Source organism: Manis javanica, chromosome 7 (assembly GCF_040802235.1).
Source record: "Manis javanica isolate MJ-LG chromosome 7, MJ_LKY, whole genome shotgun sequence".
Lineage (NCBI taxonomy): Eukaryota > Metazoa > Chordata > Mammalia > Pholidota > Manidae > Manis > Manis javanica.
Window position 1 is genome coordinate 71,334,946 of NC_133162.1, and position 19,827 is coordinate 71,354,772.

General features: G+C 41.3%; 1 protein-coding gene across 6 annotated transcripts in view; it reads right to left on the reverse strand.

Annotated features, from left to right (window-relative positions):
• The window catches only part of GRID1 (glutamate ionotropic receptor delta type subunit 1), a 699,381-nt gene that overhangs the window by 114,086 nt on the left and 565,468 nt on the right, over positions 1 to 19,827 (reverse strand). The window lies entirely within an intron of this gene.

The following is a 19,827-nucleotide window of genomic DNA, read 5'->3' on the forward strand; positions in this document are numbered from 1 at the left end:
TTAAAATAAAACTAATGGGTAAGAACCTATTTCTAGAATGAGCATTTTTGTCCAGTTTTATTCTCTTCACCCACTGAGGCCATGTCAATGAATCACCCACAAAGTGTCCTCTTTCTCTAATCCTTCCTTTGACTTGCCCAGGCCAGAGGGTCCTTGAGGACAGTCACTGCTGCCACCAGGGCAGAAGGAGGCTCAACAGGGAAGCCGTGCACAGTGTACAGTGTACAAGTGTACAGCTTGTCTTCCCCTGGTGCCTACCACAAGCAGGGTCAAGCGTGTGCTCCCTGCCTTCACTGAAGTGCAAACGTCATAATTTCCCAATATGCAAGCAGAAGCCAAGACTCCACATGCAGTTGATCCGCGGTAACCCTCTGGAGCCTGTAGGGTCTATCCACAGCCTGATGCACCTCTGACAGGCACCCTACGGTGGCCAAGGAGACCCTTTCTTGGCTCAGAAGCAACAGGACACAGAGATATTCTAAGGACTGCTTCCCCTCCCTGTATCCCCGCAGGGCCTCCACACTGAAACCTCCACCTGATCGATGATTCTCAATCATTAATGGTGAGATGTAAAAAATACAGACACTGACTGGCCCCCGTCTCAAGTCAATTTCATCAGGACCTCAGCACTTGGGCATGAGGAATGTTTACGCTTCCCTGGCAATCCTCTGTGAGAAACGCTGCTCTCCTAGGTCACTGGGCCTCTTAATTAGCTGCATATTAGAATCTCTTAAGAGGGCTTTTAAAACATGTTGATGGCTGGGCCTCACCCCCAGAGATTCTGATTTAGTCTATCAGTGGGTGGGCTGGATATGGATATTTTAGCTCCCCAAGGAACTCTAATGCACAGCAAGGATTGTGAAACACTGCAACAGATTAAAACAGGGATCCTCAACTAACATGTGCACAAGTCACCCAGGGATTTTGGACACGCTTCTGGTTCTGGGGACTGAGATTATTCCTGTCTAACAAGCTCCCAGCTGCTGCTGCATTTACCTAGCAAGGAGTGAAAGGATCAGCCTGCCACAGGCAGCATCTACTTCTCGCAGGGAAACCCACAAGACCCCTAGTGAAGCTAAGCAAAAGAATAACCCTTCTGTGCAGAAGTGCCACCAGGGGCCCAAAGGATAGTGCCACCAATACTGTCACTTAAGGACACTTCAACTCTCCCAGCATTTCCTAAAGCTCTGACATCTGTGACAGGGTCTGCACAATGAGCCTTAACTATAAGGCCATAGTTCCAGCATCTATGGGACTGTTTCACCTGAAAGATACTAGAACCCTGAAGCTTCAAGGCAGAAACATCAGAATGAGGTAACTGGTACTAGAACCAGTCTGAAAGAGACCTGGAAAGCTCTGCTGTCACTGCCACATGATGCCAGCTAAGACCCACTCCATCTTAATATTAAGATGCCGGGTAGTGATGACTGAATCATTGGTTAAGAGCATGGCCATGTTCTCTGAAAAGCTCCCTGGCCACCACTAGTTAATTTGGGGGCACTGCAATGAAAAGCAAACTTAAGACCTACCCAAACCTGTTCAAGGACATCAAAGACATCACACTCTGGGAACTGGTATAGTGAGAAGCATATATCACGGCTATTTTTCCACTGGGTCTCAGGAAGTAGCATGCGGACCCAGAAACAACTCCTGTAGCAGGATTAAAATACTGATCAAAAGGAAGAGACAAACTCAGACAAAAGGAAAAAAGAAGCTGATTCCCTGCATTCCTTGGCCTCACCAGCATAGAATTGGATTCACGGTGTGTATTTGGCCTGCCTGCGTCTCATTCCCAGAACTGGCACTGGAGATGCTTAACCCTGGTGTGGGCTGGTTGCACCCCCTGGGGTAGTGGTGTCAGGAAGGTCGCCTTGACCACCTCAATGACTCAGAGTCATAATGGAAGCAATCTTGTCCTAATGATGATATGTCAGTTTCAGGAACTGGATAGTCTGCCCTGCATCAGGACTGGCATTCCTAATACCTGCCGCCAAATCTCTCTGGCACTGTGCAGGGCCATCTCAACTCTGGGCTGCCCTTGCTTGGATGAGGGCCTGGAACAGAGCTCTGCTTGGACTTGATCAACCAGGCTTTACCTGACTTTCTATTGGGAGTGTAATCAGTTATGAGAATGGAGAATAGAGACAAGCAGCAGTTGAATGAATCCCTGTCTTTCTAGGGTCTTAGCTCAGCTCCAAAAAGGGCTCTGTCCCCTATGGCTTGTCCACACCACCCTCTGCTCCTAGCCTATTTCTGACTTCAGTCAGCAGCACCTCTGCCCTAAGAACTGCAACATCCTCCCCTTTGATTTCCTCCCCATCCCTCCCTTCTAGTCCTCCTTCACTGTGCTGATATGTACCTTTTTAACAAATAAACTCAAAAATGAACTGTGCTAATTAAAATTTTTAATGAATTCCCATTTCCTACAGCATAAATCCTAGCAAATTTAAGCTTGGCTGAAGAGAAAGGCCTTCCTACATGAGACCCAACCCTGACTCTCAGCCTCACTTCAGTTATGCAGCCACAGTCCTTACCCGCCCTACCAAATCCCTTCCCTTTCTCAGGCACATGGTGCTCCCTCCTGCCCATGCATCAAGTTCCTGCAGCCTAAAATGCCATTTCTCTTCAGCTCGGTCTGGTAAACACTTACTTGTATTTTTTAAAATAAGCTTTCATCTTAGAATAGTTTTAGATTTTACAGAAAAGTTGTACACATTGTGCAAAGCCTGTGCACATAACCGACACCAGTTTCCCCTGTTGTTAAGATGTTCCATGAGAACATTCTTCACAGCTCATGAAATGGTTAGCCCAATCTCCACAAAGCTGCAGTAGAAATGATCTCCAGAGTCATCCTTTGGACCTACATCTGTGAGCCACTGTGCTATTTTTGGTTCTTACCTGACCGCTGGGACCAAAAGCCTGTCTGCATAAACCATTAAAAGTCTCAGGCTCTTGGACTAGATCTTACCTTGTGTATTCCCATCTCAGGGTTTCCAACCTGCATTGAATGCCATTTTCTCCTCTCAAAGATCAACTTATTAAAACTAGTACAGATTTGGGGAAGAAGATGGATACTTGGAGATAAGAAATTAGCATATGGTTGTGACTCAATGGACCTACTTACCCGAGTGACCTCAGCAGCACAGTGCTTGAGACACAAAAGTCAGTCAACAAACACGTTTTGGACCAAATTTGACTCCACTGAGGTTCCATTTTCTTATGTATAAAATGGAATAGAAAAACCTTCCCTGCCTACCATGTTGAGGGGCTGTTTGTCCAAGGAGAAAACGATTTTGAAATAATCTGTTATAAAATAACTGAATCAATAGCCACCAAGTAGAATTGGGATATAAACTTTATACCATACAAACTTAATTATGATGTTTTAAAAAGATGGTGGAAAAAATGGGAGGAGATCCATTCAAATGTAATAGGTGGTGCCATTACAAATAATCATTATTCCTTCTTTATGCTCTTCTTCCTTCTTTATGCTTTTTTATGGAAGGAAATAAGCTTTTGATAATAATCACAAGCACAGGTGATTAAGCGAAATCTTGTCACAGGCCCTCAGATGATTGAGGACTGAATGGAGGGGAGCAATCAGAGTTAAATTATCTCTATTGGTAGGTCAAGGCCAATGTGAAAGTCAGAACCCATCAGCTCAGTCCTGCGGCTGCAAGGCTGGGACTGAAGGGTGCCCATGTCCTAGAAGAGGCACAATGCGAGCTTGTGCAGCACGGCACTGCACGTCCAAAGACCTCTCCAGGGTGGGGCAGGGCCCCAGCAGCCTTTTAGATTTATAGGCAGGGAAGTGGCATGGCTGAAGCCCAGCTTTAAGAAGCTGGGCAATCTTTCCCCACGAAGGAGGAGAGATAGCACCAAGTCATTTTAGTGACTCTTCAGACAGTCCTAAGGCAAGGCCATTTAAATCAAAGCACAACTACAGGAGAGGAAAAAAAAAATACTCTCCAAACTTGTATTTATTCCTTTTTTTATTTTTTTGTCTGAAAGTAGTTAAAGATTTTTATGTTTGTTTTGCTTTGTGTTGTTTTGTGTTTTAATGCAGACCTCTCTCTCCCCCTGGCCTTCAGGAGTACACTGTGACAAGGAAAAAAATACTCCAAAGTGAAACCAAAATTCTGCCTTCAAACACTTCAAAATGCAACCATGTTCTGGATTAGGGATTCTTCCAGTCGGGAAGGGAAGTTTATTATTCCCTCACATCAGCCTGAAGCCGAGCGCCCCGGGCTGAGTGAATTCCCTGCTTCCACTAAGCCTTGTGCTGTTGCCCAAATCTTAAGAACCAGAGCAGTAAGCCTTCATCATTTCTGAGCAAGGCCATGCCTCTGAGCACCTGATGTAAAAGACCAGAACAGAAAGACACAGTCCACATCAAATTCCAGTGGAATTTTTAAAAAATAAAGCCTTTAAATAGATTCTCAAACTTCTAGCCAACCAAGATTAGAAGAGACAGCATTCTGAGTCCCTCCTTAGGTATCCTGCTGTACTGTTTCAGAACTCCAAGGGAACAATACCAGTTCAATAAAAGCCAGATGAGGCTGATGGGCATGATAAATGCAAAGCCAGGAAAACCTTCCACACAAAAAGTCCTGACTTTTTAGTCATACAGCTGCAGACCATTTCATTTGTCCGTAAGTGCATCTACTCTGACTTCCCCTTGTATGGTGCAGACAGAATTTTGTTTATAGGATCAATGAATTTATGGCCACAGATGCCCACTTTTGACAGCTGACCTGTCAAGATCAGTGCCTGAAAAACTAATTTCCAGCACTGTTAAACAAAACGAGAACTGCCACTATTTGATAAGACAGCTATGGTTTTCATTCATTGCTGAGATCTGCGCTAGCCAGACCAGAAGCGTGGATGGAGTCAGAGGTTACAGCACAATCATCACTTGAAAGGAGAAATATGGCTTTGAAATTTGATTATGACAAACAACTGTCCAAGAGATCAGCCAATTGGAGAGTAAATTTCATAAGCCACTGGTCTCAGGAAAATATATTTCCTGAGTCAATCAGGACACTCTCCATGTCAGTATTTGAGTTGTGAGGTGTGGGGATTTGGGACTTTGTGGTCCTGTCCTTAATAAATACAGGACTATTAACCCTAACTGTGACAGGCCTCCTTTGGAAGAATGGACTTTGTGGTCTACAATCTAGGTGTAGAGATGTCTTTAAAGTGCTGTCTCTCTTCTTGGGGAGGGAGGAAGAAGAAGGGAGGCAATCCAATTGCTTTATGGCCTTGAGACAGGCAATGATCAATCTCATATATACAGTCTTGCCAATTTCTGGAGAGGTCAGGAAGGAAGGAAGGAAAGTAGGTTTGTTTAACTCCAAAGCTCATATTTAACTATATCCAACAAGACAACAGATCAATAACCTATATTGTCACATTTCACAATTGAGTGAGCAATACTTTGGTTGTAAGCTTGTCTCAAGAAAGCATGGAAGTAGGAAGTGAAGTTTTTATGACCATGTCTATCAGAGCTCACAGCCTCAGCTGGAGTCCCACGTGAGCTGTGCCCTCATGGACCAGTGACTGCCGTCACCTGAATACAGGCAGACTTGGCAGGAATGCTGGCTGCAGGAGTGACAGCCACAGTGGGTTTATTATTCCGGTAGTACACTGACTTTTCTCAAATAATAAGCCTTCTATTAGCATTTGTCTATATGTTCCTTTGTCCATTTTTATTGGAAAAGAAAAGAGTTCAGCATGAGTTTCAAAGGATCACAGCCTTTGGTGGGGATGAGGTGAAGGAGGAACCCACATTTTACATCAGCTTGAATTAGGGCAGTTAGCACTGATTTCAGACAGTCAATATTTGTAGTCAGGTTTTCTGAGGTAAGGTCTTGTTTAAGAGTTCATTTTGGGAATTCCACTACATCAGGGCCACTGAGGTAAGGGCCTTGGAGAGTCTGAACCACAGGAGATGATGGGCAGGTCAGATGTACCCACTGGGAAAGAGGCCAGAACCACTTCTGATGTTCCAGACATGCTGTATAGAGGTGGCCAGGAGACCCACTCTGAAGCAGGAGAGAACTAGACGTCTCAGCCTAGGATCATTTGCACAAGGACTCAAGCATTTGGTGAAAGTTGGACTCTCTTAAAATGAACACCAGCAGGATATGTGCAAAATGTCCAGAGCCTAGGATCATTTGCACAAGGACTCGAGCATTTGGTGAAAGTTGGACTCTCTTAAAATGAACACCAGCAGGATATGTGCAAAATGTCCAGAGGGTAAAGCAATGAGAAACTGAAAAGGAGTAAAATAGGCCAGAGAGAATCATGTATGGGAACTGCATGCAAAACCTTTAGTGAGGATGGTGTTAGAGACGAGAACAAGGAAATCTAGCAGAAGGACCACTGACCCTGGCAAGCAGGTCATTATGATGGAGACCAGGGACACACTAAAATTCTTAGCCTCTACTATCTGGGATTCCAGGGCTCTCGGAGCCCACACAGGGAGAGAAGGACTGACCAGCGCCAACAGTGACAGCAATAGGGTCTTTCTGTCACGTTAACAGGGAGGCTGGAGGAAGCTCCACTTCTGCTTAAGAATTGGAAAGGAGCATGACAGAGTTGCTCTCATTGTAACAAGCAAACAAGCAAAAAGGTAGATAGTAAAAAAAAAAAAACAATTAAAAAAACTGGCTTCTAAGAGATCTGCAGTCACAAGACCACTTGGTAAACTGAAATTCAAAGGATAAGAAGCCCTTACAAGGAGAGACAGGACACAAAAAATGTTTCATTTGGGTGGCAAAAGAGGAAGTAGTTATTAGAGTGGGTAAGAGGACAAAAGACTGAAATTTTACCGGATTCCTAAAGGCCCAGTGTTGTCAGCATGACATTCAGGCCATGATCCAGATACAAGGGAGGCCACACTCATGCACCAACTCTTGCCACCAAGCCCTCACTGGGTGCGGTGGGAGTAAGAAAAACATAACAGAGCATCCAAAAGTGCTGGGACAACATCAGGTATATGTGTGTCCAATATAGGACTTACATATGAAGAAACCTTGTAACTCAATTATAAGAAGACAAACAACTCAGTTTTTAAAAATAAAGGACTTATTTTTTTCCAAAGAATATGTGTGAAAGAATACTATGCACATGCAAATATATATCTTCAACATCATAAGTCCTTAAATAAATGCAAAATATAACCACACAAGGACATATCTACCACTAAACCTCACAAGAGTGACTAAAATCAAAAACTGACATTACCAAGTATTGACAAGTATCCAGAAAGCAAAAGCTGCAGTCACTCAAGAAAACAGTTTGGCAGTTGCCTATGAAATTTAATATACACTGACCATACCATCCAGCAATTCCACTCCTAGCTATTTCCCTAAGGGGAACATAAAATATGTCCTCACAAAGGTCAGTATATGGATGTTCATAGAGGTTTATTCATAATAGCCCAAAACTGGAAGCATTCCAAATGTCAATTATGGCAATCAGTGAATGGATGAACAAAGTGCGACATATTTATACAATGGAATACTCTCAGAAATAAAAAGCAACAAGCTACAACACATGCAACAGCATGGATGACTCACCAAAGCATTATACCAATGAGGCCAGACACAAAAGACCACACACTGTATGATTCCACATATATGACTTCCTTGAAAAGGCAATATTGTAGGTCCTCAAAGTAGATCAGCAAATGCATGGGACCAGGAATGGGAGGAGGGTATTAAATGCAAAGGGAAAGGAGGACTACTTGGGGTAATGGAAAGGGAAGTGTCTATATTTTGAGTGTTGTGGGGATTATACTACCATGTACATTTGTCAGAGCTGATCAAACACTGTATACCTCAAATGGGTGAACTTATTGCAGAGAGTGGCATCTGAATACAACTGACCTGTTTTATGCACATACACATGCACACGTACACATATTGAACATGTTTGGAAAGGATGGAGCCATGAGTTAGAGAGGTGAGGTAGTGGGCACTAGCCTGACATGTGACCCAGCTCTACCTTTTGGGAAGGATGACAAAATTTTGGCAAGGATGATGGTGATACTGACTATGACTGACATTGGTACACATGTTTCATTGTGCTTGAACTAGCTGGAGCTGAATGGGTATCAAGTAGCCAAAAAATTACCTATCCATCTAGAAAACCTGAATACCTCTTTATGAAGGTTTAGGAAGAAGTGAAGTTTTACCTTCAAATAGTTCCTTAGTGTGTGTGGAAAATAAATAGATGGCATAACATTATATAGAATATTAGTCACCTTTTTTAATGCTTATTTCTTTTTGTGAGATGGTGTACATGCACACCTAAGGCAAAAAGGTAGCTGTAAGTGGCTATTTCTGGCATTAAGTAGAGTGATGGGATTACAGGAATGTTCATCTCTTGCACTATGCAATTCTGTGATGTCTGGATTGTTTTACAGAGAGGAAGCAGTGTTTCTATAATCAGAAGGGGAACAATAAAGCTATTTTCACTTTATTTTCACTTTGCAACTGCACTGCAATCGAGCTTATCACTACAATGTTGACTTTGTACCTCTCTCTAATTGTTTTAGGTATATTGGTTTTGTCTCTCTAAACAAACTGCAAGCTCTAGCAAAGACAGTATCTGCAGCAAGTGAAGTAAAGTTGGAATTTTGTTTCTTCTACCTTCATGCTGAGAGACCTCTGGAAAGTTACATGAGTTGGTCATAATCTTTCTCTGAGCTCAGGAGTCCTCACGTTATTATTAGTTATTAATAGATACTAGTTACTCTTATTGAAAACACATTCTTTTCTCTCAGGTCTCTACTATGCTCAGGCCCATACAAGCAGCTTAAGAAATTCTTGCACGTTTAAATTGACTAGAATTAGGGGCACTCTACACACTATAAACACTATTCATCAGTCTGAAGTCTGGCAAAATACCTCTGACAGCTAGGACTATGAGTTCTTGCACTGAAAAAGCAGCAGGTGTGTCTCACCATACTCTCTCTAAACTCTGGACCACATCCTCTCCCTAGAACACTTTCCTCTTCCTTTGTTTCCTGACTCCTAGTCAACCTTTGAAGATCATTCTAGAGATTCTTCCTTGCACCTTACACCACGAGTATCTCCTTTAGCGATCCCATCCCATAGCACTCTAGGCTTGATGCTGGTGGAAATGCTTTTCACATTATACTAAAATTCCACGTCTATCCATTCACATACACAAAACCTCTTTTAAGGCAGACACTACCTCTACTCATTTTGACTCAATAAAGTTTTACTATAAAAATTAATGAAATCACCCTGGGCACTTCCTCATTAACTGGTTAGAATTTCATGGTTTTCTCATACTCTAGCTTCCAGGTTATGTCCCATATCTGGGGCTCTGGAAAAGGCTTTCTCACTCAGCACTGATTTATTTATTGTGGTTGAAAGTATCTGGGCTGGATTTCCTCTTTTGCATGATTCTATTCTGTAAACTTACTACTTCAAGACTTCTAGTCATTAAAAAGTACTAATGAAACGAATGAGTGGGAAGACATTTTTTTTAAAATCCACTTTTTTATGCCTTTACCTCTAGACCCTTGTTACATGAAGTGTGGTCTATGGAGCAGGTCACCTGGCAACTTGTTAAACCAAAGAATCTTACTACAGAGTCAGTGTTCACATTTTAACAAGATTCCCAGGTCATGTATAGGCACAGGAAAATCTGCAAAGCACAGTTTCTAGATCATGTTAATAATATTTCTTGCCTAGAATCTTTATGAGCTTCTTTACCCATCTCTCAATTCCTCTCTTATCTGCCTCCCATTTAATCCCCACCCAGCAACCAGAGTTTTCTTTCTTTTTTATTAATGAAAATTGTTTTATTTCATTCCCCTTAAAATTCTCAAGTAATTTCTTGTTAAATGCAGATTAAAAAGCATAAATCCCTTTCAGGGACTGTAAGACTGCCAAGACCTGGCCCAAGCCCACCTTCAGACGCCACACTTTCCATCTTGCTCACTATATACCCCACTGACACTGGCCACCTTTCAGTTGCTCTCCAAGCCAAAGTCTGCCCTGCCTTTGGAATTTCATATACACCCATCACTTTCCTGATAGTTTTCATCTCTATCCTTCACACCCCATGGCTGGCGGTTTCTCATTTGTCAGGTCTTACCTGTGGAGTTACTTACCTCTTGATAAAGCTTCCCCAGATTACTCTTCCTAATTACTCTTAATATTCTAAAGCACAGTACTTTATTTTCTTTATAGCTCTCAAATACTGTAATTTCTAAAACCACCCTCCATGATAGAAATTATGTCTGTTTAGCTTGTTTGTGTGCAACATCATATATTTTCCGCCATATAAAATGGACTTCACAAGTATTTGTTGAATAAGCAAATTAATGAACTAGTCTAGGAGTTAGTACAGTTTTCTGTAAAGGACTAGATAGCAAATATTTTAGGCTTCTTAGACAATATGGTCTCTGTGCTTAACTACCTAATGAGTGTAGTTGGTTTCCAATAAACTTCACTTAGAAAATTAAGTGGTAGGCTGGATTGGGCCCAAAGGCCATAGTTTACTTATCCTGAATCATTGATACCTTTATTTCTATTGTTCTTTCTGTCTAGAATGTTCTCCTCTCTAATAGGACTTTTCAAAGCACTACTCTTCTATCTAGGCTTAATGTATCATTTTTTAAAAATTATTTAATTGTCATGTTTTCAGGAAACCTCATTTTATCCCTCCAATTGGAAGTGATAGATCTTCCAGCACCATTAAAGAATTAATTATGCTTGCCCCTTCTTCGTGGACCACACAGATTTGCCTGACAGTTCCTGCAGCAGGTTGTATTTTCTAAAGATGGTTGTGACAATATTTCCCATCCCACATGCTCTTTTCTAATGTGACTTCACAGCCCCCTACCGAGAAGGGACGTTTAATTCCTTTCTCCTGAACTATGGTGTGAATCTGGTGCTGCGTGTCTTTAATAAGACCTGGTTGGGAAAGGCCATGAGGCTTCCATTTGATCCTTGGGATACCGCAGGAAGACAGGGCCTTTCAGCCTTGACCTCACTGACATTTTGAGCCAGGTAATTCCATGTTGTGGGGGGCTGTCCTGTCATGGTAGAATGTTTAGCAGCAACCCTGACCTCTACCAACTAGATGCCAGTTGCACCCCCAACTCCAGTGTAACAACCAAAACTATCCAAACATTGCCAAAAACTCCCTGGGGACAGAATTGCCTCCCTCTTAGGACCATTTATCTAGGAGAAGCCTGCCATGCAAAAATTTCAACAGCCCACAAACCACCATGCTGGAAAAAAAAACCCATAGGTATTCTGGTCTACAGTCCCATATGAATCCAGCCTTCCAGCCCCTCTGCCAAAGCACTAGACATGTGAGTGATGCCATCTTGGACCCTTACCAATCAGTCCATCAGCCAACTGAGAGCATCAGTTGATCTTAGTTAATGTCAAAAGAGTCACCAAATTAAGCCTTCACCAAAGTTTTGACATGCAGAATACATGAGATATAATAAAATTGTAGTCTATAAAGGCAAATTACGGAGCATTTGTTATACAGTAATAATAACGTGAATAGAACTTGGTACCTTAAAGTATGATGTCATTGTAAGAAAAATATAAAATAGGTAGAATATAATAAAAATATTAAATGTGTAGTAGGAGGAATCTAGAAGAACCTTAGCCTTAAGTGGTCCTTCCACTTTTAGTGGAAGCAAAGTGTGACTCAAAGAGACTGATTTTGAGTTTAAAGGAAAATATTTTTGGAAGCTGGAGAAAGAGCACCCTTGTTACCTAGTGGCAGGATATTAAGCAAAACTGTCACTTGTAGTGAAGTGGAAAGTAGAAAAACTACTTAATATGCTGATGGATCTTGCTAATTTTGATGTATCCTATTTTCTCTAGCTGTGTATCCTAATGTAAGCATGGATACATAGATAGCTCACAAACTAAAGAGAGAATTTCGTTTTCAAGCAAAATTTATAGAAAATATATGAAGGCTGGGATTTACTGAACTCAAAAATAAAACTTTATAAACCTCAGGCTCTTCTAGAAGAAAACTGCAAAATAATAGAGGTTCTTGAATGCAAAGAAGAGCAATTCCCACAAGCTACCCAGAAAATGTGGACCCATGAAATCAAGGACACAACTGTTAAAAACCCTTTCTTAGGATCTCAGAAATACTTAAGGAAGTGTCTGGTAGACCTTTCAGAGAGATAAGTGCCTTTCTACAGTCTGAAAGAAGTGTGTCACAGACCCTCTCTGTTAGACAATAGAGCTCCTGAAACTCCGTAGCAGCTTATTAGGGAACTCAAGATAGAAAAGAGCCTATCTCAAAGAATGTGTAGGCATGTTTCTCACCTGATGTAGTGAACAACCAGTGAACTTAACAAAAACCTACTCAATTTTTAAAAGAATTGTAATGACAGGAGCACAGCTGGGTTAGACAAGATGGGGTAGAGAGAATGCAATATGAAAAGAGACTTTTGCATCCCTGAGCTTCTTGTGGGCAGAAAGCAGCTGTGAAACTATTCAGCTGCAAACAGAGTATACATTTTTATGAAAAAGTAAAGGTTGCATAGAAGGCAGAATCAGGAGCTCAGAGGATGGATCAGAGAATCAGGAAGCAGTAACAGACCCTAGTCAAGGAGCTAATGACATGAGTCCAGGTAGTATCAGAATTGCTATGAACCAACATCACTCCATGCCTCCTATTTCCTCCCTCCCTCATGGGTGGGAATGGTTGTCACAGTCATCCTATTACTGTCTTACCCTTCTCTATGTTGCTCAGATAACATCTCTTTAGATTAGGTCTTCAGATTGAGAGGAACTATACTTGGAGAACTGTGTCCAAGAATCTGTACCAAGCAGCTTCCTCCTCACCTTGACCTGACACAGATGATGAGGTCCCAGACTTTGAGCCAATGCATCAAAGGTTCTTGAGAAAAGGAACAAGGCTTTGGGGTTCTTGAGAGAAGGAACAAGAGTACTTTTTATGTGGGAGGGGTGTGGATCACTGTGGCCAGAGGAGGGACTGAGTCTTCCAGGTTGTACGTTCCAAGTGCCGTTACAGCACCATCCATCTCATACACTCTCCTAGAGTATGGCTCGCTACCTCCTCATGCAGCCTAACCCTCCTTCTCCCCTTGAATCTTGGCTGGTTTCACTTAGAATTTATAAATGAGATGGAAATGACACAGTGTGATATCTGAGGATACATTCTAAATGTCTATGCAACATCCACTTGGTTCTATTGTGACACTTGATCCAGAGGAAGCCAATTACCATGTAAGAAATCCAACAACCCCAAGACCACCATTGAAGAGGCCACATGTAGGTGCCCTGGAAGACAGTTCCAGATGAACTCAGCCTTCTAACACGCCTGCCAAGGTGTTACACATGTAAGTGAGGCCCTGTGGAATTCTCCAAAACTGTCCATCAGCCAGCCAACTCCCCAAGTAGATTTCTGATGCCCCAAGGAGCAAAAACACACCCATCCAAGCCTTACTGAAAGTCCTAACCTATAGAATCTGGGATACATAATAATATGATTTGGTTGCTGTTCACATCCACTACATTTGGGGGGAGTTGGTTATGTATCAATATTAGTTTCCTGTGCACCATGCTTGTTCTCATCCTAAAAATAAGGGCTGGCCATTCCTCTCTGTTCTGTTGTAGCATCTAATCAGTATACTAACGGCATACAACAAGCACACTTGTTTATACTCTACAAACTCTACAAAGTACTGGCACACACATTGTCATTTGAGTGTCACCAACACTTTGTGAGTGTGGAACAGGAATTACTACCCTCAATTTTGTCACTGAAGAAACTGAGGCTCAGAGAGGTTACATGACTTGCTGTGTATCTTAAATAGTTTAGGAAGACTATAAACTCTAGACTTCTGAATCCAAGTCTACTGGAATTTCCCCTTCCTCTGCACATAGTATGGCCTCCATAAGCACTTTCTTATTTCATAAAGGAAGACAGAAATGTGACAAAGCCATTAATTTCCATGGTGATGGAATCTCATCTGGACACTGGGGCTGCTGATAAAACGCAGACACACTCCTGAGGTCAATATTTTGCCAGCTCCCATTCTCCCAACATTTTATTTGATATTCTGGGAGCCAGGTCATTAAACTGGTGTAAGCCTGGAAACTCACAGGACTGAGACCTCCTTCCCTCTGTCCCTTCCTCCTAGCCCCACACTTCCGAGGCCTCTCCAATAGCACCAAAGCAAATGGACTCTCATCCTCCTCAGCACCAGTGCCAAACAATTATTCTAGCCCAGAAGATGCATATAAAGGTGGCAATAAGTGAGCTAAAAACTACCCCTGAAAACCTGGGAGTGACATCAGGAAATCAGAACCAAGAGACAGAGATTTTGAAAACATTCCATGCTACAGGAGGGCAGGTAGCAGAAGCCTTGAGTTAGCTATGGAGACAGTGTATACTATATAATCAAAAAGTAGATGATATCAGAAATGATAATCAGAAGGTAAATGCTTCAAATACCAGTGATTCTTGTTTGGATTATACATGAAATGCAGATCTGAAGGTTACCAAATACAGCAATTTTATTTCTACAACAGTAAAATCAGAAAGTGATCCATTTACTTTGTAAAATTTGGAGAGGTCCCTGCCTCTGATGAGCTTTAGCGCTCTGAGCAAGGAAATGAGTCATAGGAACGAGGGGCATCTGGCCATCTTGACTGTGTGCATCTGAAGGTCAGCATATAAGAGCATCTGCCTCTTTGTGGTCTCCAAAGACTCTGGATTCAGAGCAAATTCTCAGTAAGGACATTTGTAACTGAACTGAAATGAACAGAATAGAGTAGAATGTTCATATGACTCTTACTAATTGAAAGGCAATGCAGTAGAGCATAATGTGGTATGGTTGAAAAATTTACAAATCAAGAGTAAGACTGCCTGAGAAACATCATATGACCTTAGTCAATAAACTTGAATATCCCATGTCTCATTGTCATTACTAAAAAATTGGGGGGTAGGAGTTTTTATATCTAGCCTCTCCACATCTGAAAAAGAGGGTTGAGAGCCATAAAAGGGAACAAAAAATTGATGTTCCATTAATAATACTAAAAAACAATCATTATCTTTAGCGGAATAAGTTCAGACAGACTTGAATTTGAACCCTGCCTCCATCACATGCTGATTATGATCATGAGCAAGCTACTTAATCCCTTTAAGCCTCAAGCTTTGCTTCTTTTAAATAGAAAATATGATAGCATTGATGGCAGGTTCTTCTGAGTTCTAAAATCCACCAGTTCTGATCACTTCCAAGTTTATATTCATAGATCAGATTTCCTCACTGGTCTCCAGACTCCAATATTCAGGTTCCAACTTGACATCTCCATTTGAATACCTAACAGACAATTCAGAGTCAAAAGTCTCCAAAACAGAAATTTTGATCCCCAAACTCCCCAGGTACACATCACACACAAGTCTTTTATTTTCTCCTCCTCTCAGTTACAAGCAGCAGCATCCACCTAGTTACTCAAGTCAAAGATATCGGAGTCATCCTTGATTTCATCTCCCACATGACAGCCACCTGCTTCTGATTCTGCTTCTGAATCTGAACCATCTCCATTGCTGCCTCCTGAATCCCAGCCACCATTACTATTTAGATCACTGAAACCACTTTGTAGCCAGTATCCCTGTTACTACCATTTCCATGCTGGCCTCATGTGGTTACAGGCAATTACTCTTCACCGGGTACCAATATGTTCCCCTAAATTTCTCAGCCTCATTTCAGTTTGGGGCCACTCTTAGGGAATATCTTCTACATGTAGTGATTCAGGGACCCAGGCAACATCTACCCTCTGATTATGTCCTATCAACATGTGACCTCCATGGCACAAAAGAAAAGATGGAAAACGTTCCATGCTATGGGAGGGCAGGTAGCAGAAGCCTTGAACTAGCTATGGAGACAGTGCAGGAGGAGAAAGATGGCTTCCCCTTTCATACTCTGTAATCACAAGGTAGATGCTATCAGAAGGTAAAGAAGCACTCTGGACCACAAGTAGGAATCCCTTTGGCAAACATTCCCATTTGCTACAGCTCAGTCACATGGTCTCATGACAAGCACATAGCTTTTATATAAGAAGTGAATTCAAAGATGACTTTGAAGTCTTTGCTTGTGAAAAAAAGAAATAAACTTTTATGACATTAAGCCTCTGACAATAGCACCATCCAGCTTATCCTGATCACAGCCCGTCCTTCACACAGCAGGCAGAGTGACATTTCAGAAACATAATGATTTCCTATCACTCTTTTAAAATGCTTCCTTAGCTCCCAATTAAAATAAGATCCAAATTCCTAAGCATGACCTGCAACGTTTTCTACGATCAGGTTAGTTTTCTAATAACATCCTACCACTTCCTCCTAGTTCTCCAAAACAGCCATACTGGCCTTCTTTCTGGTTCTCAAGCATTCCAAAACGACTCCTAGTTTACAGCCTTAGTACATGTTCTTCTTTTAAAATATTTTTACCCTAGAACTATTCTGAGTTAGCTTCTCTGTGTCAGTCAGTCCTCATTTTCCCTACAGAACTTCCTTGGCAATCCTATTTAAGTAGACTCCCCCACTAATGCCCTCTCTATCCTATCATCTGATTTCATTTCTAAATAGTATGTACGACTATATGAAATTATTATTTATTGGTAAAATGTTCATAAATGTATAGACTATTGCCCCTCATTGGAATGTAAGCTACATGAGGACAGACTTTTTACCCATTTTCAGCAGTATGCTCAGCACTTATTAAAAGGCCTGTCACAGAGCAGGCACTCAATGAAAGCTAATGATTATGACTATCATTATAATAAATAATGCAGATCTGCATACCTATTTTTATAGTTAGCTGAATTCCAAGAGGAACATCTATTACAGGCAGACAGGTGACAGGAGCGTGGATCTGGAAGAATCCTAATATAAGATCATAAGGAGCCTTCCCTCACCCAAAATTCAGAGATGATTCAGCTATGTTCTGAAGCACAAGACACTCATGACTCATTATCAGGAGGAATTGGACATCTGTTCATTTGTCATGATTGGTTGAAAGGTGGGATACTCTTGTGTCTAAAACAGGGCTTCTGCCCCAGCCTCACAGACAGAATGCCTTGCAACATAAACATTTGTAAAAACTAAAAAGAAAAAAAACCAGTAATGATAAAGAAAAAAAAACATACACACAAATATTTCCACAAGAGAGGAGATGCAATTACTTAACAAGCATGGAAATACGTTCAGTCTAATAATGTAAAAAGGGAAGTTGTACTGATAAGCTATTTCTTGCTTATGAAAATATTTGTAAAAAGTTCAACAGCTAGTGATGATACAGTAAAATGAGCACAATCACAAAACAGGATAAAATGATAGTATGTGGAGAGTACTTAGACATATGGCATCAAGAGCCTAACAAATGCACGTCTTGGCCAATCATTTCAATTCTAAGGGACTTTCACTGGGAAGAAATTCTATATACTAATGACAAAAAAAAATTATCCACAAAGATGATCAACTGAGAACCAAATGGTGGAATCAAATAAAAAAGGATTATGCAGTGTTAAAAAAAATGACTATTGGAGATTTTAATAACATTAGAAAATATCATGACCCTCGATGTTGGGTAGAATAGTCAGGAGGGTCTTGTAACTGGTGAAGAAATTTGTAGTCAGTAGAAATAGAATGTGTAGTGTCAGGGGGTTGAGGAGAGACCCCAGGAGGAAAGAACAGGAGATGAAGGGGACTCCAGGTGTTTATATTCTTAAAGTCGCAAGAAAGGAGGAGCCAAGGGTGGATCAGAATCCAACTAAAGGGAGGAAAAACTTTGCTAGATCTGAATTGCAAAGCACCTCTTCTGGTTGCCCTGGTTACAAGCCTCCTCCTCTCAGAAATGGTACTATAAATGGACCAAGTCACATGCAAATGAAGTAAGCCAAGTATTAGGGAGGAGCAGCTCTAAGAAGCTCTGCCCTTCAGGCAGGTCTGGGGAAGAGTGGGAAAGGTTTGTGCAGGAGGCAAGAAATGACACTATGAAGGAGAATGGCACATGCAATATAAGAACATCCTGCTGCTAAACGTTGGAACCCCAGACCTGCTGTCCCTCCGACTGAGGGGGTCCCCAGCCTCCACCTGTGCCATCTGGTGCCTTGTGTTACCTGGGAGGAAACCTCAGTTTCAAGAAATGGTACAGCTCAGTTTCCTCTGTGGCTTTTGGGACCAGTGCAGGTAAAAGGTGGGGAGTCAAGATGACACGATTTTAAAAATAAACAAAAAAGATAAATGATCGATATATATGCTTATTACAACCATATATTTAATTAAAGAACTTCATTAAAGAATGTGGATTAAAGATAGGCTGTTTTGGGGAAGGGCGATGTGACTCTGTCCTGGCCGGAGGACAACATACACACACACACACACACACACACACGTGTGTGTGTGTGTGTGTGTGTATATGTATATATGGTACATAGTATGGATATATATAATACATGTAGATAATGATTCCTTCAAGTAATGAAAGTATTTAGCAATAATAATTTTTTTCTTTAGAGTTCAATGTATTTTTAAAACTCTATAATGAGCTTGAGTTGCTTTTATAATGAGAAAAATAAACTAATTTTCAAGTTAAGTCATGCTTTTATGCAAGAACGCTCAGTGTTCTCCAGCAGAGAAGCCCAGAGGGATTGCCATGTCGGTTACCAGCTAAAATTGACCCCACATTTGCACTAGTCAGCCTGCTTGATTGGCCAGGACAGAGTCACATCGCCCTTCCCCAAAACAGCCTACCTTTAATCCACAATCTTTAATGAAGCTCGGAATAGACAAACTGTAGAAAGAATCGATGTGCCCCTGGAGTCTCTCTTTATGATCCTTGTAATTGGTACAAGACCAAAGCACACACAGTCCCAGCCCTCAGGCCCTTTATGAGTGAGAATTGTTGGGAAACCTACTCCAGGGCTGGCACTGAGGTCATACTGTTGGAGACACACTCCAAGTGAAGTAAGCCCAGAAATCGTGACCTGTACTTACAGGGTATAAAGTCTGAGACGTGGCTAACCACCTTCTCCAAGGTTGGGAGGGCCTTGGCAGCGACTTCAACGGAAGAATGTCAAGCCTCCAAACCATATATGAATGTTTACTTATGATATATATATATACAATATACATATATATATATAAATTATAAAATATATGTAAAGTAGAATTTTATAAGCAGAGTTACAGATGCACTAAACTGCTGTTAATGTCTTGCCAGACTTGACAGATCATTATTATTAAGGAACATTTCAAGACCCAATATACACTTAAGGTGAGGTTCATTATTAATCGCTATAAATATAATTTGATATGTCAAAGAGTTCTATTAATAACCTGGAATGTTTTTAACCAGTTTCCTGTAATATCAGACATACTGTCATTATTTTTACCTGATAATATGGCTGATGGGGAGCTCAGACTAGGATCTGGAGAAATGTTCTCACTGTCATTTTCATCCAGCTATTATCTTATTAGAATCATCTTCCATCTGTAAATTATTAACTGGAAACTTAAAAGTTCATTTTAGTTTCTAAGTATTATTTTAGTTAAAACTCAACATTATGCATAAATCCCTTAACAGGCAAATATGAATTATAATTCATGATAATTGACTGAAATCAAATAAAAACGGGCACTCTGGCAAACCATCTGTGTTGTGAAATCCCCACTTTTCCCTTGGGGCGCCCCACGTTCCACACATCAGTACCACTTGGAGCATGATCAGTGGACAGTACCAGCCTTAGTCCTATCTCTACAGTGAGATAAGCAGAG